Genomic DNA, 13,659 nt, shown 5'->3' with positions numbered 1-13,659 from the left:
TTCCTGCTGAATTGTGCTTAGTACAGGGAATACCTATGCGGCCATTGTTTTATGGGATCTCTCTGTACAGACTATGAGCAAACTTAGGGACTGTTCCTGCTGAATTGTGCTTAGTACAGAGGAATACCTATGCTGCCATAGTTTTATGGGATCTCTCTGTACAGACTATGAGCAAACTTAGGGACTGTTCCTGCTGAATTGTGCTTAGTACAGGGAATACCTATACTGCCATAGTTTTATGGGATCTCTCTGTACAGACTATGAGCAAACTTAGGGACTGTTCCTGCTGAATTGTGCTTAGGACAGGGAATACCTATGCTGCCATTGTTTTATGGGATCTCTCTGTACAGACTATGAGTAAACTGAGGGGACTGTTCCTGCTGAATTGTGCTTAGTACAGAAAATACCTATGCTGCCATAGTTTTATGGGATCTCTCTGTACAGACTATGAGCAAATTTAGGGACTGTTCCTGCTGAATTGTGCTTAGTACAGGGGATACCTATGCTGCCATAGTTTTAAGACTCTCTGTACCACGTATGAGCAAACAGGGAATATACTTGCTAAATAGTGTTTATACTGATATGGTTTATGATTTCTCTCTGTGCTGGTTAAAATAAAAGAAAGAAATGCCTCTGCTATGGAGTGTTCTCTATGAATTGATCAGTGAGTTGGAGAGCTGCAGAAGGTAAAACAAACTTCTTTCTACATTATGCTTGTTTAAAGGTTAACGTTCCCTGTAGTATTTACGATGGTAACACTATAAAGTCACGTACAGGTGGGCGGCAGATGCCAATACTGGGGCCTATACATGTGTTACATAATAAACTGTAAGATTTCTATTTCTGTAGAAGTTTTTGGTTGATGACGACACCTCTGAAATGAATAAATGCCAGGGCAGTTCATCAGAAGACAATGTGGCCTTTAATGACTGAGCTATTGAGAAATCTCATCAAAGCTTTAAGTCAGCATGGAAAATGTCAAGTGTAGAATAAAGAGCTTGTCACCGTCGGAAAGAGCTTGAAGTAGATATAACTGTGTGCGTCTGTCACTGATAACAACAGACAAGTGTCGGACAGACTGTCTCTCTAGAAACAGGATAAGGATGTCACTATTAGTGATGGGCGAATTTATTCGGCAGGCACAAATTCGAGGCGAATAAATTCGCAAATCTGCAGCTCCGGCGTCCTTATAAAAAAACTGCTGCCGGCGTAAAAAATGGACGCCGGCATCAAAAACGAGAATTTTTCAGCGAAGCTAAACGCCCCAAATTCGCCTCGCCTCACTAGTCACTATGAGACACCCAGCTAGAGATCTGCAGGATCAGGGCTGTAGAGTTGTATCCCAGGGCCTCCCATTAAATGACATTTCTACACACATGATGCAAGTACAGGTACTGAAAAAGCATTCTGAAAAACAGGTCCCATACCTGTAATAATAAAACAGTAGTTTCTACTTGATCCCAACTAAGATATAATTAATCCTTATTGGAAGCAAAACCAGCCTATTGGGTTTATTTAATGTTTATATGATTTTCTAGTAGACTTAGGGCTCTTACTCACGCGCGTCTATTCCTGCGCTCCCCTGCGGCTGAACGCCGAAAAACGGAACGCAGGGGAGCGCAGGTAAAAACGCGCGTGAGTAAGAGCCCTTAAGGTATGAAGATCCAAATTATGGAAAGATCAGTTATCAGGAAAGTCCAAGGTCCCCAGTATTGTGGATAACAGGTCCCATACCTGTACAGTGTTGTAATCTTATTGTGTGATAAGAGATGAGAGAATAGTGTTGAGTGCACATAAAGTGATACAAATGATACACAATGTGCAACGCTCTGAATTGTAACTTGTCCCTTCACTTGTCTCCTTTCCCTCCACTCACTAATTACTGCAGCTGTTTTACACTGGTTGCCTTGGTTACCAACCACTGCTTTTGTCCCCAGATCTGTTGGGTTTAAATGTTTGTGTTTCATTTCAGTCTGTTGGTTTGTCCCTGAGGAAAAGCAGTGTTTTTGTCATACAACTTTTCTTTGTATTTAGTCCCAGCGAGTGCAGTACTCTGTTATTCCTTATTTATATATATACAGGTATGGGATCTGTTATCTGGAAACCTGTTATCCAAAAAGCTCCAAATTACAGAAAGGCTGTCTCCCATTGACTCCATTATATCCAAATAATCTATATTTTTAAAAACAATTTCCTTTTTCTGTGTAATAATAAAACAGTCGCTTGTACTTGATCCCAACTAAGATATAATTAATCCTTATTGGAAGCAAAAACAGTCTATTGGGTTTATTTTCTAGTAGACTTATAGTATGAAGATCCAAATTACGGCAACATCCATTATCCAGAAAGCCCCAGGTCTCCAGAGCATTCTGGATAACAGGTCCCATACCTATATGTATGTGTGTGTGTGTGTGTGTATATATGTGTGTGTGTGTGTATATATATATATATATATATATATATATAATACACAAAAGCCATGAATATCCTGTAAATTATATCCTTATAAACGGTGAGTTCTGATGTCATCAGTTATAAACGGTGAGTTCTGATGTCATTTCTGTCACATGACTCATTGAAATTTGTGTATTATAATAAATAAAGTACCCCTAGTTGTAAAATATGAGGATATTAGAAGTTACCTCGGAGTTCCATGACCTGTATAAAAACACTCGGCCTTCGGCCTCGTGTTTTTATAGGGTCATGAAACTCCTCGGTAACTTATAATATCCCTATATTTTACAAAAGGGGTACTTTATTCACTATATATATATATATATATATATATATATATATATATATATATATATATATATATATATATATATATATATATATATATATATATATATATTTTTTTTTTTCCTCAGGGACAAACCAAAAGACTAAAATGAAACACAAACATTTAAACCTAACAGATTTGGAGGGAAAACCAGTGGTTGGTAACCAAGGCAACCAGTGTAAAACAGCTGCAGTAATTAGTGAGTGGAGGAAAAGGAGACAAATGAAGGGACAAATGAAGGGACATTAACATTATTTGAGGTGCAGAAAATGAGACGTTAAAATAAATCATCAGTCACAAAACATGTATTAGGGTTGCTTAAGGTATGAAGATCCAAATTACAGAAAGATCCATTATCCGGTAAACCCCAGGTCCAGAGCATTCTGGATAACAGGCCTCATGACTGTATATGAAAATATAGCTTTTAAGATTTATTGTAAAGATACATAAAACATCTTTCATCGTGTAAAAAAAGTAAAAAACCGCAGACTTAGCTGAGGCAGATAAGGAAAGGTGGGAACCCCTATATCTCCTGGGCCCCCTGCAGCCGCAGGGTCTGCTTCCTCTGTAGTTACGCCCCTGCTTCGTCTACGTTTCATTGGTGGATCGGAGTGTCGATCAGAGTCTGTCTAGGAAAAAAACGGAGATCATTAGCTGCACAAACCAACTGCTGTTCAGAATTACACAATGTGGTTAAATATGGGCGGATTGTGTCATTTTGAGACACTAACAACAACAAAATAATGTCCGTAGATCATCTGTGACCAAAAATGGCAATGTAGATTGGCTTCCATATAAGCAAAGGATATCTCTGCGGACACAGCTGTGAATGACTTGGGCTGATCCCAGAATGGACATGTGTAAACTACACGTTCCTGCGCAAACTGAACTCTAGAGCTTACAGCTGGGTAACTGTTTTATTAACAGCGCAGTGTTTGGATTGGGAAAGACGTGCGCTTTACAGCTGCTTGGGCACCGGCGTAGCCATGTCATGTCCATGATACAATATTTAAGTCGCAGGAAATCGAATGGCTTTAGTAGATTATCATTATTTATTCAAACTTAACCCTGTGGAAGAGGCTCCAATACAGTGAATAGCAAGGCCTACAGTACTCGCACTACTGTCTTTGATATATATAAAAATCTGGATTATTTCGTTAAAATCCAGTCTATGGGAGATGGCCTTTCCGTTATTCGGAGCTTTCTGGATAACTGATTTCATACCTGTACTTTCAAAGCCTTTGAATTTTGCCCATGTGCCAGAAGTCTTCTGTGGTTGTTGTAGCAGAAAGCATTATTCTGGCTATGAAAACATCTTATTTTGCTCTGCTTAAATATGCTCATTAGGCCCCAATCAATTGATGTTAATAATCTTTACCCCCTTTTGAACTGTATGGGGGCTCTGTTATTAGCCCAGGCAAATTTGCCAAATTACTGAGCCCTGATTACCCGCCCTTCCGACTCACAAAAATAAATCCCCTAAAAAGGGGGACCTGTCACCTTACACCAAGCTTCCATAACCACATCTTAGAACAAGCCAGGCAAAATGTTAGCAGATGCCGCTCTCAAAATATAAAGCCAACCTTTGGGCTCTGTGATTTAAAAAGCCTTTTTTTTTAAATACCCCATACAGCGCTTCTATGGACTATCTGCTGTTTGAGCAAAACACTGATATATATATCTATCTATATCTATATCTATATATCTATATCTATATCTATATCTATATCTATATCTAGATAGATAGATAGATAGATAGATAGATAGATAGATAGATAGATAGATAGAAATATAGATAGAAATATAGATATATAGATATATATATAGATATATAGATATATATATATATCTATATATATATATATATATATATATATAGATATATATATATATATATATATATATATATATATACACAGTATATATAGATATATATATATATATATATATTTTACAGAACAAATAACCAGAGCTTTGGTTACACCTGTGCTATGCATTACCCTTTAAATATGTTCATTTATTAGGCTGGTTTTGCTTCCAATAAGGATTAATTATATCTTAGCTGGGGTGAAGTACAATCTACTGTTTTATTATTACAGGTATGGGACCTGTTATCCAGAATGCTCGGGACCTGGATCTTTCTGGATAACGGATCTTTCCATGATTTGAATCTACATACTCTAAATCTACTAGAAAATCATGTAAACATGAAATAAACCCAATAGGCTGCTTTTGCTTCCAATAAGTATTAATTATATCTTAGTTGGGATCAAGTACAAGGTACTGTTTTATTATTACAGGTATGGGTCCTGATATCCAGAATGCTTGGGACCTGGGGATTTCTGGATAATGGATCTTTTGGTAATTTGGCTCTCCATACAATAAGTCTAAAAGAAAATCATGTAAACATTAAAAAACCAATAAGGATTAATTATATCTTAGTTGTGATCAAGTACAAGCTACTGTTTTATTATTACAAGTATGGGACCTGTAATCCAGAATGTGTTGGAGCTTTGGTTTTCTGGATAACAGATCTTTCCATAATTTGGATACCTAAAGTCTACTAGAAAATCATATAAACATTAAATAAAGCCAATAGGCTGGTTTTGCCTCCAAGGGCTTTTACAGAAAAGCGTTTTTACCTGCGCTCCCCTGCATTCCGTTTTTCTGCGTTCAGCCGAAGGGGAGCACAGGAATAGACACATTACATTTTTTCCAATGGGGCTGTACTCACACAGATGCGTGTAGGCGCCAAACGCAGGTTGAGATGCAACATGCTGCATTTTTCCTGCGTTCGGCGCCTACACGCGTCTGTGTGTGTACAGCCCCATTGGAAAAAATGTAATGCGTCTATTCCTGCGCTCCCCTGTGGCTGAACGCAGAAAAACGGAACGCAGGGGAGCGCAGGTAAAAACGCTTGTCTGTAAGAGCCCCAATAAGGATTAATTATATCTTAGTTGGGATCAAGTACAAGCTACTGTTTTATTATTACAGGTATGGGACCTGTTATCCAGAATGTGTTGGAGCTTTGGTTTTCTGGATAACAGATCTTTCCATAATTTGGATACCTTAAGTCTACTAGAAAATCATATGAACATTAAATAAAGCCAATAGGCTGGTTTAGCCTCCAATAAGGATTCAGTATGTCTTAGTTGGGATCAAGTACAAGCAACTGTTTTATTATTACACAGAGAAAGGAAATCATTTATTAAAACTTGAGTATTTGATTAAAATGGAGTCTACTGGAAACGGACTTTCAGTAATTCCTAGATAACAGGTTTCCGGATAACTGATCCCATCCCTGTATTATATATTTAGGGCAAGCCCGCTGCAAATTTGATACTGGATTATTTGGATACAATGGAGTCTATGGGAGACAGCCATTACCTAATTTGGAGCTGTCTGGATAACGGGTTTCCGTATAATGGATCCCATATCTGTACTGCCACACTAAATACAGTGAAATATCCATGAAAAATAAAAAAAAAACAAAGCTATGCTTTCTGTGCAGAGTTCAGGTGATTGTCTAACCCTAGTACAGGTGTGCCAATCAGAAGGAATAATGACTGCACCTGAGCTTCCCTTCTTCATGCAGATCTGTTTGTCCTGGAGGATAGCATCTTAGCAACAGCAGGAAAACCCCATGCATTTCCAGCAGCAAAGGTAAGGCAGTATTCTATTCTACAACATAGTGCCTCTATATTAGACATGCTGAGTAGGCTTGGGCGAATTTGACCCTTTTTGTTTTGCCAAAAATTTGACGCCGGCGAAATTAAAGTCTATGGGTGTCAAAAAAACCAAAAAAACGCACAAAGCCATACAAGTCTAAGAGCGTCACTTCCGCAGCGAAACAAGGCGAAAAAAATTTGCCCATCCCTAATGCTAAGTGGTTGCAGGCAGTACTGCAGGCTGCATTGTTCCCAATGCATGTTATGCAGCATTTGGCTTTTATAGGTTGCTTGTCTCTTATATGTAAAACAGAGTATTGTAACAGCCATTGAACATAAATAGAAAAACAAAAAGGGGATATTTTGCTGATGCAATATTGTATTTCTGTCTCTGCAGTCAAACTTTCTTACTATACAATTGCACCACTTAATGGAACAGGGAAAACACTCCATTGCATCACTACCTCTCTATAAAGCTTATAAAGACTTCCAAAGGGGCATAAATGCATAAGCAGAGAGAGACCTTCTATTTTGATTACAATCCATAATTGTAGAGGATACTGGATTTGTGTTGCCACCTTTAAAATCAAACACACATGGAATCTACAACCTGCCTGGCTAATTAGCAATTCATTTAGATGCATGCTGCAAACTGGGCTGATTTATGTGCAGCCATGCATCTAAATGAATTGCTAATTAGCCATGCAGGTTGTAGATTCCATATGTGTTCGGCTATAAAGAGGTGCGATGGTAACCCTAATACTGGGCCCCCCAGCACAGTAATTTTAGGGCCCCCTAGGGTTGTCCTGCTTTAACCATATATGTTGCAATTGCTCTTTATTTGAACCTCATGGGGTCCCCTATACTTCCTAGCTCCCCTGCAGCCACAGGGTCTGCTTCTTCTGTAGTTCGGATCCTATGTTTACAGATGAATGTGCATTAGTAGTCATTTGTACTCACAAACATCTGCCCATCTGTTATTATATAATGTGCTTTCTCTGGGACCCACATGTCCTTAACGGGTGCAAATCGTGCATTAAATCATGGAAGGCGGGGTTAGACTTTAACTCCTCCCACCTACCTATCATTTCCCCTGAGAATCCTAATTTATCTGTCTAAGCACATAAAGACAAATGTCAGTGTTTTTTGTTCCCAATGTCTCTTACTACAGTATCTGTGCTTCTCCAGTGAATTATGTGTGTAACTAATCAACCTGTATCATGGGAATTATAAAAAAAAAAAAGAGCTGTCCAGTAAATATACAAATAAACAGTCACTTTTGGCATTATGATGGAAAAATCCTTTTTTTTTTTTAAATTTTAAACCAGGTGCAGGGATATACGTTTAACTCCCATTGCTAAATTGAAAACCTCTATTTATATGTCGCTGCCAAGCAGTTTTAATGTTTAGCAAGGGATTTAAACACACAACTGTTCTGTGAGTTGTAGTTCACATGAGTTGGATGATTATATACCTACAGTAATGTTATTGTGGATTCTAAATACAATACATGAGAAATGCATGTTTGAAACACACTTAGGGCTCTTACACATGAGCGTTCTGACCTGCGCTCCCCTGCGTTCCGTTTTTTGGCGTTCAGCCGCAGGGGAGCGCAGGAATAGACGCAAGTCATTATTTGAAATGGGGCTGTACTCACTCAGGCGCGTGTAGGCGCCGAACGCAGGTTCAGACGCAACATGCTGCATTTTTCCTGCGTTCGGCGCCTACACGCGCCTGAGTGAGTACAGCCCCATTTCGAATAATGACTTGCGTCTATTCCTGCGCTCCCCTGCGGCTGAACGCCAAAAAACGGAACGCAGGGGAGCGCAGGTCAGAACGCTCATGTGTAAGAGCCCTTAGGGCTCTTACTGAGGAGCGTTTTTACCTGCGCTCCCCTGCGTTCCATTTTTCTGCGTTCAGCCGCATGCCTGTGTAGGCGACGAACGCAGGAAAAATGCAGCATGTTGCGTCTCAACCTGCGTTCAGCGCCTACACCAACCTGTGTGAGTACAGCCCGATTGGAAAAAATGTAATGCGTCTTATTCCTGCGCTCCCCTGCGGCTGAACGCAGAAAAAATGGAACGCAGGGGAGCGCAGGTAAAAACGCTCGTCAGTAAGAGCCCTTGAGGGCTCTTACAGACGAGTGTTTTTAGCTGCGCTCCCCTGCGTTCCGGTTTGATGAGTTAAGGCACAGGGGAGCGCAGGAGTAGACGCATTGAATTATTGTCAATGGGGCTGTACTCACACAGACACATGTGAGCTCCGAGGTTGGGACGCAGCATGTTGCATTTTTCCTGCGTTCAGCGCTTTCATGCGTTTGTGTGAGTACAGCCCCATTGACAATAATTCAATGCGTCTACTCCTGCGCTCCCCTGCGGCTGAACTCATCAAACCGGAACGCAGGGGAGCGCAGCTAAAAACACTCGTCTGTCTGAGCCCTAATTTACATTATAAATATAGAAATGCAATGTATGCATTTACTGCATGTTCAGAATGCATTTCAGCCCTCACTCGTTTATAACTATAACTACGGCTTCAAATGTCACTTTTATCGTGTGATTTCGAGTGGTTTCTTGCAGTGCCATTGGATTTTGATTTGAAATGCAAACAATATAAATAAACTATACGACACAGATGGTCAAAATGATACTGTATTTACTTTACTTGCAAATTCATAGGATTAAGGGATTAAAGTTATTTTGGGTGGGATGAGACCAAGCTGTTTCTATGCACAAATATTACCCTTCAACGAGGAATGTATTATATGGCCAAAACTATCGGGACAACACAACATCTCATACCCCAGCCAAGGGGGTAAATATGCATTTGCCCCTCCATGTGCTGTTATAACTGCCCCCTGCTTCTGGGAAAGTTCCCACTAGATGTTGGAACATTGTGATTTGCTTTCATTCAGCTGCAAGAGCATTAGTGATGTTGGGGTTCAAGCCTGGCTCACAGTTGGGGTTCCAATCCACCCCTTAGGTGTTAAAGGGGTTGTTCATCTTTAAATTTAAATACCAGTATGATATAGAGAGGGATCTTCTGAGACAATTTGCAATTGGTTTTCATTTTTTATTATTTGTGGTTTTTGACTTATTCAGCTTTTTATTCAGCAGCTCTCCAGTTTGCAATTTCAGCAATCTGTTGCCAGGGTCCCCATTCCCCTAGCAACCATGCACTGATTTGAATAAGAGACTAGAGCATAAATAGGAGAGGCCTAAAAAGAAAGATGAGTAATAAAAAGTAGCAATAACAATACATTTGTAGCCTTAGAGAGCATTTGTTTTTAGATGGGGTCAGTGACCCCCATTTGAAAGTTGGAATGAGTCAGAAGACGATGGTGAAAAATTTAAAAACTCTTAAAATAAATAAATAGTTGCTTAGAACTGGCCATTCTATAACACAGTAAAAGGGCTCTCTGCAGGCTGGTCTGGTTCTTCTATTCCCTTCTCTGTAATCTTAATCTTAATGGACAATAATTTCATTGTGCTCTGTTGCGGTTGGTTCACCTTTAAGTTAACTTTCAGTATGTTATAGAATGACTAATGCTAAGCAACTTTTTAATTGGTCTTTATTTTTTATAGTTTTCTAATAATTTATTTTTCTGACTCTTTCCAGCTTTCACTGACCCCATCTAAAAAAACAAATGCTCTCTAAGGCTACAAATGTATTGTTATTGCTACTTTTTATTACTCATCTTTCTTTTTAGGCCTCTCCTATTTATGTTCTAGTCTCTTATTCAAATCAGTGCATGGTTGCTAGGGGAATGTGGACCCTGGCAACAGATTGCTGAAATTGCAAACTGGAGAGCTGCTGAATAAAAAGATAAATAAGTCAAAAACCACAAATAATAAAAAATGAAAACCAATTGCAAATTGTCTCAGAATATCCCTCTCTACATCATACTGGCTTTCTATTCATTCTCTCCTATTCATATTCCAGTCTATTATTCAAATCAATGCATGGTTGCTAGGGTAACTTAGACCCTAATCCAGAGTCTGAAATATGCCTATATGATTGAGCAGTCAGACTCTGAAGCTGGCCATAGACTCAAAGATCTGCTTGTTTGGCGACTTCGCCAAACGAGCAGATCTTTCCCCGATATGCCACTAATGGCATGGCTATATCGGGGGTAATTTGAACGCTCGGCCGTATGGTTGAACAATACACGGGCAGATAAGCTGTCAAATCGGTCTAAATGGCCGATATCGGCAGCTTTATCTGCCCGTGTATGTCCACCTTAAGCGGGTTATGTAATAAAAGGCACTAAGGGTAGTCACCCATAGCAACCAATCAACAGGTAGCTCGATATCTCCTAACTGTCCCGTTTTTAGATGGGCTGTCCCTCTCATGACATCTCAACCCGGAGTCCCTCATTTGTACTGAAAAGTCCAGTTTTTCTCTGCACTGAACAGCCAGAAAAAGAAACAAAGTTTCTAACTTCTAACTTTTTGGCAGAGAGCCCAGAACAGCCACAGCTGCTTGTAAGATACTTTTGTAACAATTTCAAGATAAGGAAATAAGCAATTGTTACAATATATGATAACTGGTCCCTTGGGAAATGTTACTCACACTTTAAAGGGCAATTCAACTTCATTAGCAAAATTGTAATAACTGAAAAATGCAGAAATATGTTCAAAGTTTCATAACCTGCCAAATTTTGTAAAATGAACATGGTAATTAGGGGTGCGGCCACAAAATGGGAGTGGTCAAACAATTTTGCCGCGCTACGCTCTGCAACTTTTTGTCCCTCTTTTTATATCCAAAATGTTGGTTGGTCTGTTTTACTAGTCACTTGGCTATGGGTTGCTGCTCCTGGGCAAATTTAGTGCCTTTTATTACATATGGGGCTAAGTGCTTATTCCATTCCCTTCTCCGTCCCAAATATCCGGGGGGGGGGGGGGGGTAATGTCCAATAACGACTATAATAACCATATTTTTGGCCTATGAAATTGTAGTAGAACCAGACGTACATTTTGCTGGAATTACTGCCCTGTACTTATTATTATTTTTTATTTTTTGTCTATCTGCTGGAATACATCCATTAGAGATTTCGAAGGATAGAGTTTGCTCAGCTGTAATCCAGATGGGAGCAACAAAACTCACAGAAAGGAATAGCCAAGTCAGATATTTTGCTTCCATTGGGGTTAAAAAACGAGGCCTTTTTTTTTCTTTGCTTCTTCTTCTTCTTCTTCTTCTTTTTTTTTTTATAAGAGCATTGTTTCAAGGTTTGGGGAAAAGAACACCAGTCACTCACCTCCCTCCGACCGGACCATGTTCTAACATCTAAATATTGCCTGAGTGAGGCATATGTTTCTTGTAATGTGTGTGTTAGGGCCACAGCCCTGTGTACAGAGAAATGTTCCAGCCCCTGTCTCAGCCCTTCCAACTGCATTTCACTGCTCTTCACAACATCTGAGTTTCGGGGAGTGCTGCTGGGATGCTCCCAAAACCCAAGCCAGCTGTACTGCTGGAGAGAAGGAATTCTGAAAGAATCAAATACAAAGTTCACCCCACTGCTTTTTTTGCAAATCTCCTTCCCTTCTGACCGGGCCGTAAATATTTTATCCATCGGAAGTGAAGACAATGACGTTTTTTTTCCCTGTGTTGCCCTTGTCCCTTTTATTATCCAGCTAAATAATCAGGGCTTCATAGCCGGCCCGGAACACAGCATGTGTCTGCATGTTCTCTATTGGCAAGGCGTTTTTACGTTGCGTTTTTAGAAAAGCTCCGCCGGGCGTAAATACGCATAAACTGCACTACCACTGAAACGAATGGAAAACCCACTATGGCAATTCTCACAGGGCGCTTGCAAGCCGAAATCCGCAGAAACGCCACTACGTCAAGAAACTAGTAAATCGATAGACTCTATGGGATTTGCATGTTCGAAACCACACTTTACATCAAAAATACCCAGCGTATTTTAAATGCGGTGTCCAAATTCTCGTATTAGGTGACGTAATTATTGACGATCATTCCTGCTCCATTTTGCATGTAAATAGCGTTTCTATCTTTAAATAGCTTTTCTATTTCTAGCCAGCGGAATTATGGGGGACGAGAACAATGAGAAGTGCATGTTGGGGGGGAAAAGAAACCTACGGGCTGAAAAACGCATGTTCGCGGTCGTGTGTGGTTTCAGTGGCGTATTTTCGCCCCACGGAGTTTTTTTTAAAAACGCCTTGCCCTTAGGCTTTCTTCCCACAGGTTTATTAGCTTCTTCTTTTATTTATATAGCACCAACATATTCTGCAGCGCATAAACATCCTTTCCATCTGTTCCCAGTCTGAAGTCCCTGTCAAATTAACACATATACATTGGGAGAACATAACTCCTTGCAGATAGTCCTCGACTGGAATTGAATTTGGGGCTCCAGTCAGTGCAGATTAGATTGTAAGCTCTACTGGGGCTGTGCTGTTACCGCATAGTTTCTAACAGCTTCTGGTCTCTTTTTAGCTTTTTGTTAAAGGCAGTGGAGTAACTAAATGTTGCTGGGCCCCACAGCAAATTCGATTTAGGTCCCAGGGGTGTAACTACAGAGGAAGCCGACCCTACAGCTTCAGTAGGGCCCAGGAGGTATAGGGGCCCCATGAGGCCCTCATTCATATGCTATTTCAATAAATATTGGTAAATCAAGTCAACCTCTAGACATTTTGGGGGCCTGAAAAATGATTTAAGGCAATGGAGTAATAAGATATTACTGGGCCCCACAGCAAATTAATTTTGCAGCCCTCAACATATCCAAAAGTTGTCCTGTTTTACCAAGATGTGTTAAAATTGCTCATTAATTAGGGACTCATGGGGCCTGCTATAACTCCTGGGCCCCCCTGCAGCTGCAGGGTCTGGTTCCTCTGTAGTTACGCCCCGTTTAATAAGGGTGGTTTACCTTTATGTTAACTTTTAGTATGTTATAGAAGCAACTTTTCAATTGGTCTTCACTATTTTTTTTTTATAGTTTTTGAATTATTTGCTTGATTCTTCTGTCTGGTTTTCAACTTTCGGATGGGGGTCACTGACCCCATCTAAAAAACAAATGCTCTGTAAGGCTATTAATGTAGTGTTATTGCCACTTTTTATTACTCCTCTTTCTATTTAGTCCCTCTCCTATTCATATTCCAGTCTCTTATTCAAATCCGTGCATGGTTGCTAGGGAAATTTGGACCCTAGCAACCATACTGCTGAAATTGCAAACTGGAGAGCTGCTGAAAAAAG

At 39.9% G+C, this 13,659-nt stretch overlaps 1 long non-coding RNA gene across 1 annotated transcript in view; it reads left to right on the top strand.

Moving 5' to 3' along the window:
* The first annotated feature begins 6,295 nt into the window (after nucleotides 1-6,295).
* Nucleotides 6,296-13,659, top strand: part of LOC121396860 — a 33,850-nt gene continuing 26,486 nt past the window's right edge. Inside the window, exon 1 of the long non-coding RNA XR_005963197.1 lies at nucleotides 6,296-6,445. This is a non-coding gene — a long non-coding RNA (uncharacterized LOC121396860). The remainder of the gene's footprint in view (nucleotides 6,446-13,659) is intronic.

Source organism: Xenopus laevis, chromosome 8L, assembly GCF_017654675.1.
Source record: "Xenopus laevis strain J_2021 chromosome 8L, Xenopus_laevis_v10.1, whole genome shotgun sequence".
Lineage (NCBI taxonomy): Eukaryota > Metazoa > Chordata > Amphibia > Anura > Pipidae > Xenopus > Xenopus laevis.
The sequence above is the reverse complement of the archived record's forward strand: the minus strand, read 5'-3'. Positions and strand labels throughout refer to the sequence as shown.